Source organism: Zootermopsis nevadensis, unplaced genomic scaffold (assembly GCF_977971745.1).
Source record: "Zootermopsis nevadensis isolate Lab colony 2312 unplaced genomic scaffold, Znev_1.0 Znev_ptg000005l, whole genome shotgun sequence".
Classification (NCBI taxonomy): Eukaryota; Metazoa; Arthropoda; class Insecta; order Blattodea; family Termopsidae; genus Zootermopsis; species Zootermopsis nevadensis.
The window spans coordinates 3,687,043-3,700,546 of NW_028259137.1; the positions used below are offsets into that span (position 1 = coordinate 3,687,043).

The following is a 13,504-nucleotide window of genomic DNA, read 5'->3' on the forward strand; positions in this document are numbered from 1 at the left end:
TGTCAAATACAAGTATACGGCGTTACCGCTACGTTAACCTATTAGTATCGGTTATTCAGTTTCAAAGATAAAATCAAAGAGAGGCACATATAAACCTTAACTTCTTTGGCAAAATTTGATTTGTTCATGAAAATCCGCCATTCCGAAATCGCAGGAGGGTCGGTGTAATGCACTACCAAAACGCCCGTAACTAAGAAACAAATGCTAATTCGATGATTCCGGCTGGCACACTGATTCACTATGAATGTAGGCCGCACCCCCTAGCGGCAGAAGCTCGTACTACATCCTGTTCGCCCTCTATTGACACAGTCTTGAAACTTTCCGATCGCACCTCGTATAGTAATGGTTTAATTTTTCTTGTATTTCTTTAAGTATTCACTTACAAAATGCTTAAAATAAAATTTATAGATCTTAATGTTTTATATATATGTCATTCTCTTAATAAATTTTATGTAAATTGAAGTGTTGTTGAGAAATGTCATACAAGTATCGGTTTGATGTTTATGTACAGTGGATACTGTGTTGGACGAATCAAAATTAAGTTCCTTTATTTCGTTCTGAACCTCCACCCTAATGCCTGTCCCATGGTCACCCCCCCCCCCCCCCGAGGCCTAAACTAACGCTCCGGTTTAAGAACAGCTTCCCCTAAAACCAAGAAATGTTTTCGAAAACTGATAGCTATTTTTCATTACTTTAACAGTAGTCATTCATAAACAATACATTGCCACAGTAAATGCTCAAATACATATTTATTTAAATGTAAAAAAAAATATTATCCATTTATATATTATTTTAAATTCGCTTCTGGCATAATTTTTACCTGAGAAATATTTTACGGCAGGATTTTGAAGTTAATATGATGTATGGCACTTGTACGTAAAATAGCAGATTAAATAAGAGTCATTACTTTTTTTTCAAATCTTTCAAAACAAATAAAACAAATGAGTTTGTAGTAACTCGTAACAAATTTAAAAAAAAAAATTGTCGCCTGGTTACAGGTCGTCTCGGGCCGGATGTGGGTCGCGTGCGGCCAATTATCACTACACTGATATAAATAAATACGACATCTTCTTTCCGATTTTGGTTGTCATAAAAATACAGGACTTTCCAAAGTAAAATAGCCAAACGTCTCCATTCTGATTGAATACACGCCCGCGTAAATTATCGTAGGCCTACCTGTTCACAGTCAAGGCAGGATTATTATTGTAATCGTTCAAACTTTTATGAAACGAGACGCCAATAGAAATCATAAATAAATCTATATACAATTTTTGGAAGTAAACAACGCCTGTCAATAAAATTATTTCTATTTTCGTTTTATTTAACGACGTTGATCGACGCTCTAGCTTCAAATAATAGGAAAGGTTATGGAAGGAAGGTGCCTTGGCCTATTTTAAGGCAATCTACTATTCCGACATTTGGGTGAAGATACTGAGGAAAATCACGAAGAATCTTAGTAATGATAGCCGAGCTCACGGGCGAGATTTAAACCCGGAACATCCACAATTCGAAGCGAAGTTGATAATTACTCGACTGCAAATTTCAGTGTTATTGAATTCGTCCTTGAGAATAATAAATGAAAAATTGTCTTCCCTATCGAAAATTAGATCCGCTAGACTAGAAAATAGCATGGTTAGGAGTGTGATTGTAGTATTAATCTCCTCTTGTCGGTGTTAACACTTATTAAATTCTCTATTCGGATTAATTCTTGATGTATGACGTTTCGATGTAACATCTGACATTTCACACATTGTTCAGAAATGGTATGTTTCGTCTAATTAATTTGCAGATAATACCATGATGAAATACCTGCTAGTCGCTGTTGCGAGGATTATATTGTCCTCCTTCAAGCTCTGACGGACAGGAATCGCCCGTCTCTATAGGCATCTTTCTCTACGCATTGTGTATCGCGGTTAGTCTAATTGAAACTCAGCAGGCGCCTTCCGTTTTCAAAGATCTGAATGTTCACGGTACGTTTCGTAAAAACTGAATGATACGTTCAGACGTTTCAACATCCGATTCTGACCTCGAAGCAAACCATGTGACTTTTAATCTTTTGAGGCTGTCCTCTTTAATAATCGTACAAAATGAACGGTTTTAAAATCGACATTGTACTGTGTAGTAAACCAATCCTAAATCATTGGACGATACTTGGTAAATGCGTAGATCGTCGTAATGGTGAAATGTTGTGTTTACTTCGCGGTACGAACTGAATTCTTAAATACGTAATATTTAGACGAGCTTTGACTTCAAAAGGTTAAACAGTTGATCTTTTTAATGGTGAAGAGTTGTGTTTACTTCGCGGTACGGACTGAATTATTAAATACGTAATATTTAGACGAGCTTCGACTTCAAAGGGTTAACCAGTTGATCTTTTTAATGCTGAAGTGTTGTGTTTTCTTCGCGGTACGGTCTCAATTCTTAAATACGTAATATTTAGACGAGCTTTGACTTCAAAAGGTTAAACAGTTGATCATTTTAATGCTGAAGTGTTGTGTTTTCTTCGCGGTACGGTCTCAATTCTTAAATACGTAATATTTAGACGAGCTTTGACTTCAAAAGGTTAAACAGTTGATCTTTTTAATGGTGAAGAGTTGTGTTTACTTCGCGGTACGGACTGAATCCTTATATTACTTAGACGAATGTTGAAATCAAAATTCCGCCCTAAAGTATCCCCCCCCCCCAATATCAATACTTTTTTAACTAAATTTCACCCTCCCAATGCTAATATCAAAATTCAAAATTATGAACTAACTCAGTAAGACCCTGCTCAAATTCTCCCCAATTAAACTTTTTATCCAACCTTTCACACTTCAAAATGCCTTACCCTTACTAAACTTATCTCTACCAAAAGGACGAGCGGGTAAAGCCTGGGGACCTTGGTAGTCGAAGATAAACATTTATGTCTCGCTCTCCCAGTTAAAAAACATTCATGAAGCGGCGAGGAATCGAACCCCGGCCGTCCAGTCCAGTCACTTTACTGACTGCGTTCATGACCAAATTATTAAGTATTGCCACTGTGTGTGTGTTTTGCAGTGACGAACCTGGAAATAGTTCTAATGCAGGCGTTTTGACTCTTATTGTGTTTCATAACAGCGTTTCACTTAATTCCCGTTTGGTAAACTACCCGTCTACAGACTTACGTAATTAGAACCCTGAAAATCCACGTTAAGGACGTACGCACAATACAGGTACCATGGAAACGCTATGAAATAGTTACAGCTTTATGTTAAACTTGCTCACACACTCTAAAAAAAATCAGAGATGGTACGTACAGTACTGGTAAATATATTATATACTCACGACAGAATATATGATAAAATCATTATACCTTTTAGCCAAATTTCAAATATTAGCGAACAACAACAATATAAGTCATGATAAAATTAACGGTATAATAAATTTTATAAAAAGTTATTACTACTATAATTTTTTTTTTAATTTTGTATCTTATCTGAAAATCCAAACACAAAAGATACAAACCCATAATGGATTTAAAAGTAGGTCTTTATAGATTCTTAACCTATTTTCTCAATTAAGTACTCGCCCAGATATTTTATAGAAGCTTCTCTCCGCTTGGAAACATTGTTTATTTTCAACTATTCACAGTCTTGAAATAATGTCCCGAGCAAATGCGTAAGTTCTCTCGCTGGAAACGTAGAATAAAATTTCAGTATGCGAGGAAACAAATCACTAAGGAGAATATTTGGATCTAAATTGGAGAAACGAACAATGGGTTTGAGGATATTGCGTGAAGAGACGCCCTGATATTTCCAGGATAATGAAATGGGAATAGAATGAAATGAGGGAGATACGTAGCAATCACAGGAATAATTCTCTTAACGCGACGATCGAAGGAACTTAATGAAAGCGGGCACTTGGGGGGGGGGGGGGACGAAGACTCAGATGGGAAGATTTTGGATAAAAAGTGCTGTAAAGGCGTACACGAAATTCAAGTTCAATTCTAAACGGTTTTGACGTCGGTAGATGATACTTAAAATTATTCATTGTCAGGACTTTTTCCATCGTCTATTCTTTAAAAAAACCCACGACGTTTCGGAGGCTGGTTCTGTACCTCGGCGGTGCCCGAATTTATAACTTGTGTTGGGCAAGGCCGTGGTCTAGGCAACACGGAGTTTTCCTCCGTGGCATCCCAACAATTACTCCATTCACACACAGAAGAAGGCAATGGCAAACCACTTCTGGATCATCTGCCAAGAACGTATATGAACAGGTCCCAGTCCGAGAAGAGAAAAGGATGGAATGATCCTGTTCATATGGACCTGTCGTCAGACAGAACACTAAATAAATAAATAAAATAAAATAGATAAAAGGGAGTTAGGGAAACATCTATACTAAACCGTCTGCAGGGACATGACATGAGTTGGTCTTGAGAGCAGACATTTTATAATCAGTGGCTCAACTGGACGAAAGCTGAGACAATTTTTCTTGGCAGTTGCTACTCAAAATGGGTAAACATCCTTGTTACTTTATTCCTCGTTGACGAAAACAAATTTATTATACATTATTGTCCTTCGGAACCATACGAATACAAGTCTCTTATTCACATAATTAGTAAAAATTGTTTGTGGCAAAGATTCAGACGCGACACGAGACACAGTACAGGTCAGAAAACGATGTAAGAAAACTACGGGTGAAGTGAATGTAGCTAATGAGTTGAGTTGACACAATGAAATTGACCATGGAAGTATATGGCTCTGCTAATTAATGGACTCTGACGAACAAACATAAATGCTAACAGAAAATCGCGAAAAACCTACGACAAAGAAATTGAGGAAGTGAAATTAATTTATTCAAGGCTTATTCAATAATTAAAATTACGTCACGTTACGTCCTTGAGAGTTCAACAAATGCGAACAGTGGACCTTAACATTCTCCTTAAGGACGGTTTCGAAATACGTAAGAATTAAGAAGAAATATATTTCCTAAAATGTCGACTGTGTCTTGTATTACTGAATTATGTTTTTGCCTGTTTGGATCTCAGGCAGATGAACACGTCCATCGTTAAAATGCATTATTTTCTTTGATATTTTCAGTCACTTTTAAAAGTAATTTCGCAGAACGCTCCAGAAGGCTTTGTAAAAGTGTTGAATGTTAACGGATTCAAACGGAAATAAACCGTTCGTAACACGGAAGATACATTGCAATACGTTTCATAAGATTTAAAAGTTTATGGAGACTGATAAACTGTTAAATTGACATTAGGTTAATTTTCGGATAATTAAAATATATATAAATCGGCATGATTAATGTTTATTAAACACACATTTGAGGAGCCAAAGCTTCTAATCTTATTAATTTTAGGGTTAACAAGAAAATAATTAGTTTTAGTAAAAGTCGGTACAAATAATGAGGCGGTGATCACCGAACCATGCCGCTGTTTGTACCAACATGTCGGCCCCATGAACTTGTGAGATGAGAATGTTGGTACTGTTGAACTAAGGGTTGTAAAATTTTATATAAATAAGATAGGCGAGGCATTTAGCACGTATGAAAGAGATTATAAATCCGTATAAATTTCTGGTTGGGAATTCTGAAAGGAAGAGATCACTCGGAAGATACAGAAGCAGATGGGGGAATAATATTAAAATGAATCTTTAAAAATGTGTATGGTAATGTTGATTGGATTGATGTTGCTCAAAATAGTGACAAAATCGCTGGTTCTTGTAAACACGGTAATGAACTTTCGTATTTTATAACAGGCGAGGTATTTCTTGACTAGCTGAGTGGTTATCAGCTTCTGTGAAGAGACCCTGTTCCAAATGAATAAGTTACGTTTACTAGTTATTTATATTAATTTATTTAATTTTTGTTTAATTTAACGATTATGTAGCATCGCGCAGCGAAAGTTATTTAAAAAATAAGCAACTGTAGGCCTTTTATACACTCAGAGAAATTTAAAATCACATCATCAACGCAACCGAGCAAAATATTTTAATGTCACGTCGCTACGCAATGAATTATTGAAACATGACAAGCGAAATCTGGGATTCTCTACAAGGCCTAACTAATCCTTCTTAATAAAAAAAAAAAAAAAAAGCATCAGAAAGTTTTTTTCATGATTTGTTTAAGTTATTAACGCTAATAAGTGTCGCATTTATAAAATACTACTGTAGCCATGAATTAAAGCTAATTTATTCCTACCAGATTTCAGAGGACTCAGCTCGAATATTTTATCTAGAGGCCATTTCAAACTCAGGTCTAAAATGTCAAGGCTTGTGTTTCGCTATAGGAATATAGCGACTTGAGTAAATACATTTTCGCCATTCGAATAGTAAGCCGTATTACACAAAAGAACTATGTAATGTAATTTACAATTACAAAGTACTGACCTTGAAATTCCTTACGATGGTTAAAATAATTACCTGACGACAAATTATAGGAGCCGAAATACATATAAGCTTTCTGATGGTATTTCCTAATAATGTTTACGTAATATCAAAAATAATTATAGGCCGGACAGAATTTGTAAAAGGTTTCGTAGTGATTACCTAGAGTTAAGCTATCCAGAAGAATTTTCTGTGACTTTCTTTAATCGTCAGGAAAAATCATGCGATATCCTCGTTTGCACCACCACCGAGTTTAGCCCACAAACATGTATTCATAACTCAAAATTACTGATCTCCTTTTGGGACAAGAATTGAACCCCACCCACCCACGAAATTCTGAGAAGTAGCGATAAGATTACTGTGGTGTTGATATTACAAAATTTTATTACAATTTCTCAGGCAAGATTTTTTTTTCAACGCCGGAAAAGTTATCGCTTCAAAACTAACGAGAAACATTCAGTTATTAAAATAAACCCTCTTAGTTTTGGTACACTACATCTTCATTTGTAACATCTGTTAATATAAACAAACGCTTTTCTGTTCATCCAAATATCTTTATTATATTCAATCCTTAAGCCGTATGTAATGATTGACTTTAATAAAAATGTCTTTATGTCAGTCATTAAATGAGTGTATACGTATTTTTTGGCTGAACTTTATAATTCGCAAACCAACTACATCACTATTAGCGAATTTAGCCTAATAAATCCGAGAAATTGTTTAATATACAAAAGGATTATTTTAAAAATAAGTCAGTATTTATAATGTAATAAATGTGAAGCTTAAAACTTTCTTTCGTCATATTAATAAAATGTCTACTTAAGTTTTGCAACAGGCTTGGCAATATTTATTTTATATAAATATGAAATTTATTTAAATTATAAAATTATTTTAAAATGGTGTGCCCTTAGGGAAAATCGATATAACATACACACGTTTGGCTTCTGATGTTGATTGAAGGGTGTTTCCATGAAATAACTACTGGAATATCAGGCGAGGTAAAGGCGTCTGAATAATTATTTGCTCCGGGCTTCAGGTACGTTAAAGTAACCCTTTTCATATTTAGAGCTCTAATCTTCCTTGCATGGAATCAGTGTTATATATATATGAATTTGCACCACGTGTTTAAAGCTTTAGTAATTAAACAACGTGAAATAATTAAAGGATTTAGTTTCGGGTTAAAGGCTAACCAACATCAAGTTGAGGCACGTGTGTTCAGTTACTTAAAATAATGAGAAAATTAATCGAGGGGGTTTGCACCCTGCTTTATGCTCTGGAGGCCTCGAATTCGTATCTCTCAGCCCTGACAATGAAAATTCTAGCTCAAAATTTTAATATATTTCCTCGTTTACTCCATTTAATTCCGGGAGGTTTAACAACCTCATCATTTTTAATCCGTTATTCAAAAATTAATCCTAACAGTTGACGCTCTATAATATTAGCTACTGACAGTGTTGTTAAATGAGCAATTAATATATTAAGTAATAAAAAATGAATTTATTAAATTACAAGCATTATTCGATTGCTTTTATCCAAGTACCAAGATTAAATTAACTGAGAAGATATGAGTTTTATGGTTACGGTAATAGAGAATTTTATTAATAAAATATCCCTCCTTATTCTACAAAATATAATATAATTAGACAGAAGATCAGTAGCTTAGGGTTTCTGTACGACATCAGTACTGAGTTTAGACTAACTAAATTTCACTATCATGTGTTTCTTTGTCACGAATTTTGTTAATTGAATTGGGATTACGCTGCACAATGTTTTATGGGTTACAGTTACAAGCTACAAGTTAAATATTCCAAGCTTGCCTTCTGCAGTGTCTCGATGTTGGTCTTCTGCGCAGAAATCCCGTGTACTCTCGCATTTCCTAGACGTAAAATCCCAGTGGTACCAACCTACGCTTCATTGGAACGTAAACAAACAGTGAGTACCATTTACCGGTTAATTCCTTAGGGAAATCCGCGGAAAATATACGATTTTGAAGAATAAATGTTTACATTTACTGATATAATATATTTTATAGATTGGATGTACCGACGGGAAGGAAACTTTGCAGCTTAAGAGAATTTTAACGTTTCATCCCAAATTGAGGAAGCTATTAAATCTAAAATTTATAGTTCATACGCTGTTCATTGAATTAAGTTCCAACACGTTCAGTTGTCTGTAAGCTGTTGAATCTCAGTAAAACTCTGGCGGCTTTATGAAACGTCTTAATGATCTTTCATTATATTACTTTTTCATATACAATGGAGCCATTTTAGAGGGAAATTTATACGGTAAGATTCGTTCAAAATCACATTTCTTACGAAGTTGAAAAATCAACCTCCAACTTTGGAAAGTAAGCTTTTCGTGAAGTGAAATGTATCCCTCTAAGGCAGACTTTTCCTTGGAAATCAATATAATTTTTTCTTGGCAACTGTATTTTAATCAGATCGGCTTCAATCGAACACATGCCAGTGTCTCTTCATGACTTATCTCTACTTAATTCACAAAATTAATTAATAACAAGCAGCTCATATAATTTCGTCTGTCTACTTCATTTCCAAAACAACTAATGAAATGTTAACTTTCGTGTTTATCGTGCACTAACAAATAATAACTAGGACTAAACATCACGAAAAAGAGTTTAAAAATTGTATTCGTCTCTATTTTGGAACCCAAAAGTGAGAGTACACATGAACTGGCACGGTTACACACCCAACTCTCACTTTCCAGCTCGGCAGAAACTGCACAACTCACAGCCAAGCACTACAATAAGACAAACGTCTGTTCACAATAATAATAAAAGTAACTTACCTTTTTATTTACGAGATGCTGAAAATGACGTTCCTGTACCATTAAAATACTTCGTTCAACAATGTATCGAACCACATCCGCACACACAACAATAACCAGTACTTGATACGACGTCCGATAACAGCTGTGCTGTTGTGTAAATGCTTTTAGCGTTCGGCGATTGGTCAATGCAGCTTCTTTCGGGAGCTTGTATTTTCCGAACCGACTCATCCTACAAATATGTACGACACGTAAGTGATATAGAATACAGATATGATGAAGGTCTATAATTAATAATTGATGGGGTAATGAAACACAAATAAATACTTCATTGCTGACTATCATACGTTACTGGAAATTGGCGAGGGCATGAACTAATGTGACTCGCCACGACATCTGTTGGGAAGTTATTAAATAATGGGCACGCGAACATTTTCTGACACGTTTACCTCCTTGGGTATTCTATAACCCGGATAGAAACATCGACAACTCGAATCTATGTGAGCTTCGGTCCTGTATTAGCAGATGTATGAACTAATTTAAAGATAAGTGAACTGCCACGCCATATATTGGCGAGGTCACAAACTATTGTAAAGATAAGTGAATTGCCACGTCATCTGTTGAGAAGATTTTAAGTAATGGGCCCGCGAACATATTCTAACCCATTTCCCTCCTTGGGTATTCTATAACCCGGATAGAAACATCGAAAACTCCTCGGTTTACGAACATTCGCTATAACGAACGTCACAATTCATTCAAAAATTTCTTAAATTCGCCAATAGATATAGTTCCTTATAAAACGAAATGCCAAACAATAGTGAACATGATTCTAAGATTTAAAGAATTAAACTTATAAAAAATGTATTTATTACAATAATTATACTGAACTGTTCTTGGATACTAAAACTAATCTAGCCTTTATAGCACAGTGGTTATGCAGAGATATTAAATTTATATTGGCTTTATCGTATCCTGTATAAAACAACGTAGGATAACTGCAATACTGCATACATGGTTACAGCACAAATTTCAAATACATTTCCACTACAAATGGCATGTTTCGTGATTAAAACGGCCCATGAAAACAGGAAGATACTGATAAAAGCAATCAGCATACTTTCCCTAAAAAATGTAATTATTTCCATTCATAATTTATGCTGTCAAAACTGAGATAAAAATTTGTTTGTACTACATCTGTGTGTGAGATTTTATACTAGCCAATAATAGTGCTTCACATACTAGCAGCAAACTGAAAGGCATATAATCAGCATGTTATTTCATTAATAACATCCGAAAGACTTTTAATGATAAAAATACAGAATTTCAGGACTTTAAAGCTTCCATTCTCATTCGTCTGATTCAATAACATTTAAAAAATTTCCTAACCAAAAATTTACCGTTTTCTAACCTTAAATATGATGTAACTAACAGTGACATCTGTAGCATTTTAAAGAACTTAACCAATTTCTTTGTCATAAATTAAGGGTAATTTACTTTTGAGCTTGGAGCAAACCATCATTAATTTTTGATAGTAGTTACAACTTCCAGATGATGTCAAATCATAATCCTCACTTTCTAAGGCACGAACTTGCCTCATACGTGACTTGTTCCATTCCCCACGCCTTTCAATGTCTTCTTTTTCCGCCGTCTGAAAATTTTTTATATGTGACTCCCAATTCCTTGGAAAGATACCACTACAACAAATTTTATGCACATTAAGATAAAGTTTCCTTCACTGGAAATATTTACGTCGTCTTTGTCGATAATACACAATTTGGAAGCATAACATTCAGAGTATTGACCCCCAATGGACCAATCCTATACCAGTTAATTTCAATTCACATTACAAAAACCTATTTCCAGTCCTACGAGGAACTTCAAATATGTTTCGGCTTATGTGACGAAACTAGCAAGAAGCACAACTTAACATTTACACAATTTAGAAATCCGTTCCGCGAATAATTTACACTAACACAGATTTTGACGACATTAAATGCACAAGATATAACTTCAAAGTTCCATGCCATCGCCATGTTTGTAATTATTAATATATTAAAAAGAGTTTTACAGACATTTTTTAGGTATATTCATAATTTATCTCCATACTAAATTTCACAAGCCTGGATCCAATGGTTCTTTAGTTAGTGCCATAAAACAGCATATTAAATATATAATTTTTAGAAACAGACACCACTGTTATATATATGAAATGAGATTCTTATTATTCTTAATGTACTCAAGACTCATATTTTTGTGACAGACAATGGAAACACATAAATTGTTGGAGGATTCAAGAAAAAACAATTTTGAATAAAATTAGTATTTTCAGATTTAATACAATTTTGTCCACACCACTCCCAGATCCTGGATGTCACATGAACGCGGCCCACAAAATCATGACAAATTAGAACTAATCTAAAGCCACACTATAGAAAATTCGGGGATTAGAAACACTCAGACATTTGTAACTAACACAACCATAACCTCAGATTTTATAAACAGCATCATCTTTTGGCTCTTCAGACAGTTTACTGAAGTCATTAAATTTCACAACCTTACTGAAGCACCAAAAACTGTTTTCCCCCTTTTTCAGACAAGTTTGTAACACAACTAATGGCTGGAAAATGTTAAAGTTATGAACACTGTTTGTAGTAGAATAACATGAGTGACTGCAAATGGCCATGTGGTTGCATAATGGGGTTGAACAGCATGATATACATACAACTGCCCTGTTTCTCAAGTTCTATGGAAGAATTAATTCTGCACCTTTTATCTGCTGCAACAGATAGTAGCTCTTGGCCTGGATGCCGTTCTTGTATATCTGTCATGATGAGAGGAAGCAGATATCCTTCTCAGTTGAAATTACTATTCCATGTAACACAATTACAGGATCCACAGTCACTGCTTCAAAACTTGGAATAGCTTCATGAATATTAAAAATATTCACTGAAAAACAGGCAAATTGGATTAAAGTACATGCACAGAAAAACCATAATAAGAAGCCTATGTTACACATTATTTGTAACATCAGAGTTGGATGAAATTCAAACATGTCACTAACTGTTAATAACCTATCGAAATAATTACCAAATTTCAACTTTCATTACTCCCAACGCTTATGATGCAATTTACATATATTCTTTTACGCTAAACACAATCTACATTTCTATATATAACAAATACATCTATAACATTTCACTTACGATAATTCAAGTTGCGTCTAGCACAACATAAGGTTATAACGTCTGGACCTCATACATTTAGCTGAGTTAAAACTTAACCAAACCTAACCTCAAAATGGATGATTTCTAGTGTACAACTGTACATTACAGATCAAATTAAAATCTATTATAATATTATATTATTATAAAAGCAAAATATTTTTAGACTCTGAACACTGCAATAGACATTATTTGTGGGTGGTACTTCTTTAACTAAAAATGTAATGCAGTCTTACTTGGTTCCGGATTATATTCACATTATTGTTTACTATGATAGAAATTTCGTAAAATTGTTTGAATTGTAAAACGCCAAATTATTTTATCGGGTGTTTGGGTGATTATTGCAATAACACCCGTAATCCCTGTACTCCGCACACATGGTCACACAGCGAAACCAAACACTAACCTAAAATTACAAACGTTTGCTTGGCGCGTTTCTGCATCAGCAGTGAACGAAAGTGAAGAATCATCATAGCTGTTATCATTACCGTGTAATTTGGTACTGTTTTTTTTAAAAATTCTGAATCGAGGCATAACAGATACACGAACGAAATCAATCACGATTTTTTTTGTGGGGAAAAAAAGAAAGGAAACACTCAACCCCCACAAAGTGTTTTATACCAGATCCATAATAGATGCAAGAAATATTCCCCACCTCTACATCTCTTTGCTTATATCAACTCCCTAAAGGATTTATTGGACATTAACACTTATTCTCGACTCTACAAATTTAATTCCACTTTACTTTTTTATTCCTGTACCATTTTTACTGTGTGTGAAATATTTCACACATCATAATGTAGCTGCTTGGGGTCCTCTGCTTAACTCTGATTTTTGAGTAATTGACAACCCAGTCTAAGAACATAACATTTAAACTTAAGTCAAAGTAGCATGCATTGGAAGTCCAGTTCAAATGGTGTCTTTTGAGTTTACTTTTGTGGGACTTGAACAAAAGCCTGAGCTACAGTACCTGGTTCTGCACTATTCTCATATTATCACACCAACAGACCATCCAGTACTGCGATTCTGCACATTAAAATTCATCTCATGGCCATCTGGTTGGTTGAAACTGAAAACATTCAAGTTGTCATATGAATTCAATATTATTCATTACATTTTACACTTATAAAACATGTTCTCTTTAATAAA

The 13,504-nt window shown here is 34.6% G+C and overlaps 1 protein-coding gene across 3 annotated transcripts in view; it reads right to left on the minus strand.

The window, feature by feature from the left end:
- Positions 1-12,868, minus strand: part of LOC110841260 (band 4.1-like protein 4) — a 334,673-nt gene extending 321,805 nt beyond the window's left edge. Inside the window, exons 1-3 of one of the 3 annotated variants that reach the window (XM_022086634.2) lie at positions 12,592-12,868; positions 11,901-12,080; positions 9,156-9,366 (exon numbers count right to left, since the gene is read on the minus strand). The gene's annotated coding sequence lies outside the window, so the exon portion shown is untranslated. The other 2 variants (XM_022086635.2, XM_087343391.1) reach the window with 2 other exon arrangements.
- Positions 12,869-13,504: the final 636 nt, after the last annotated feature.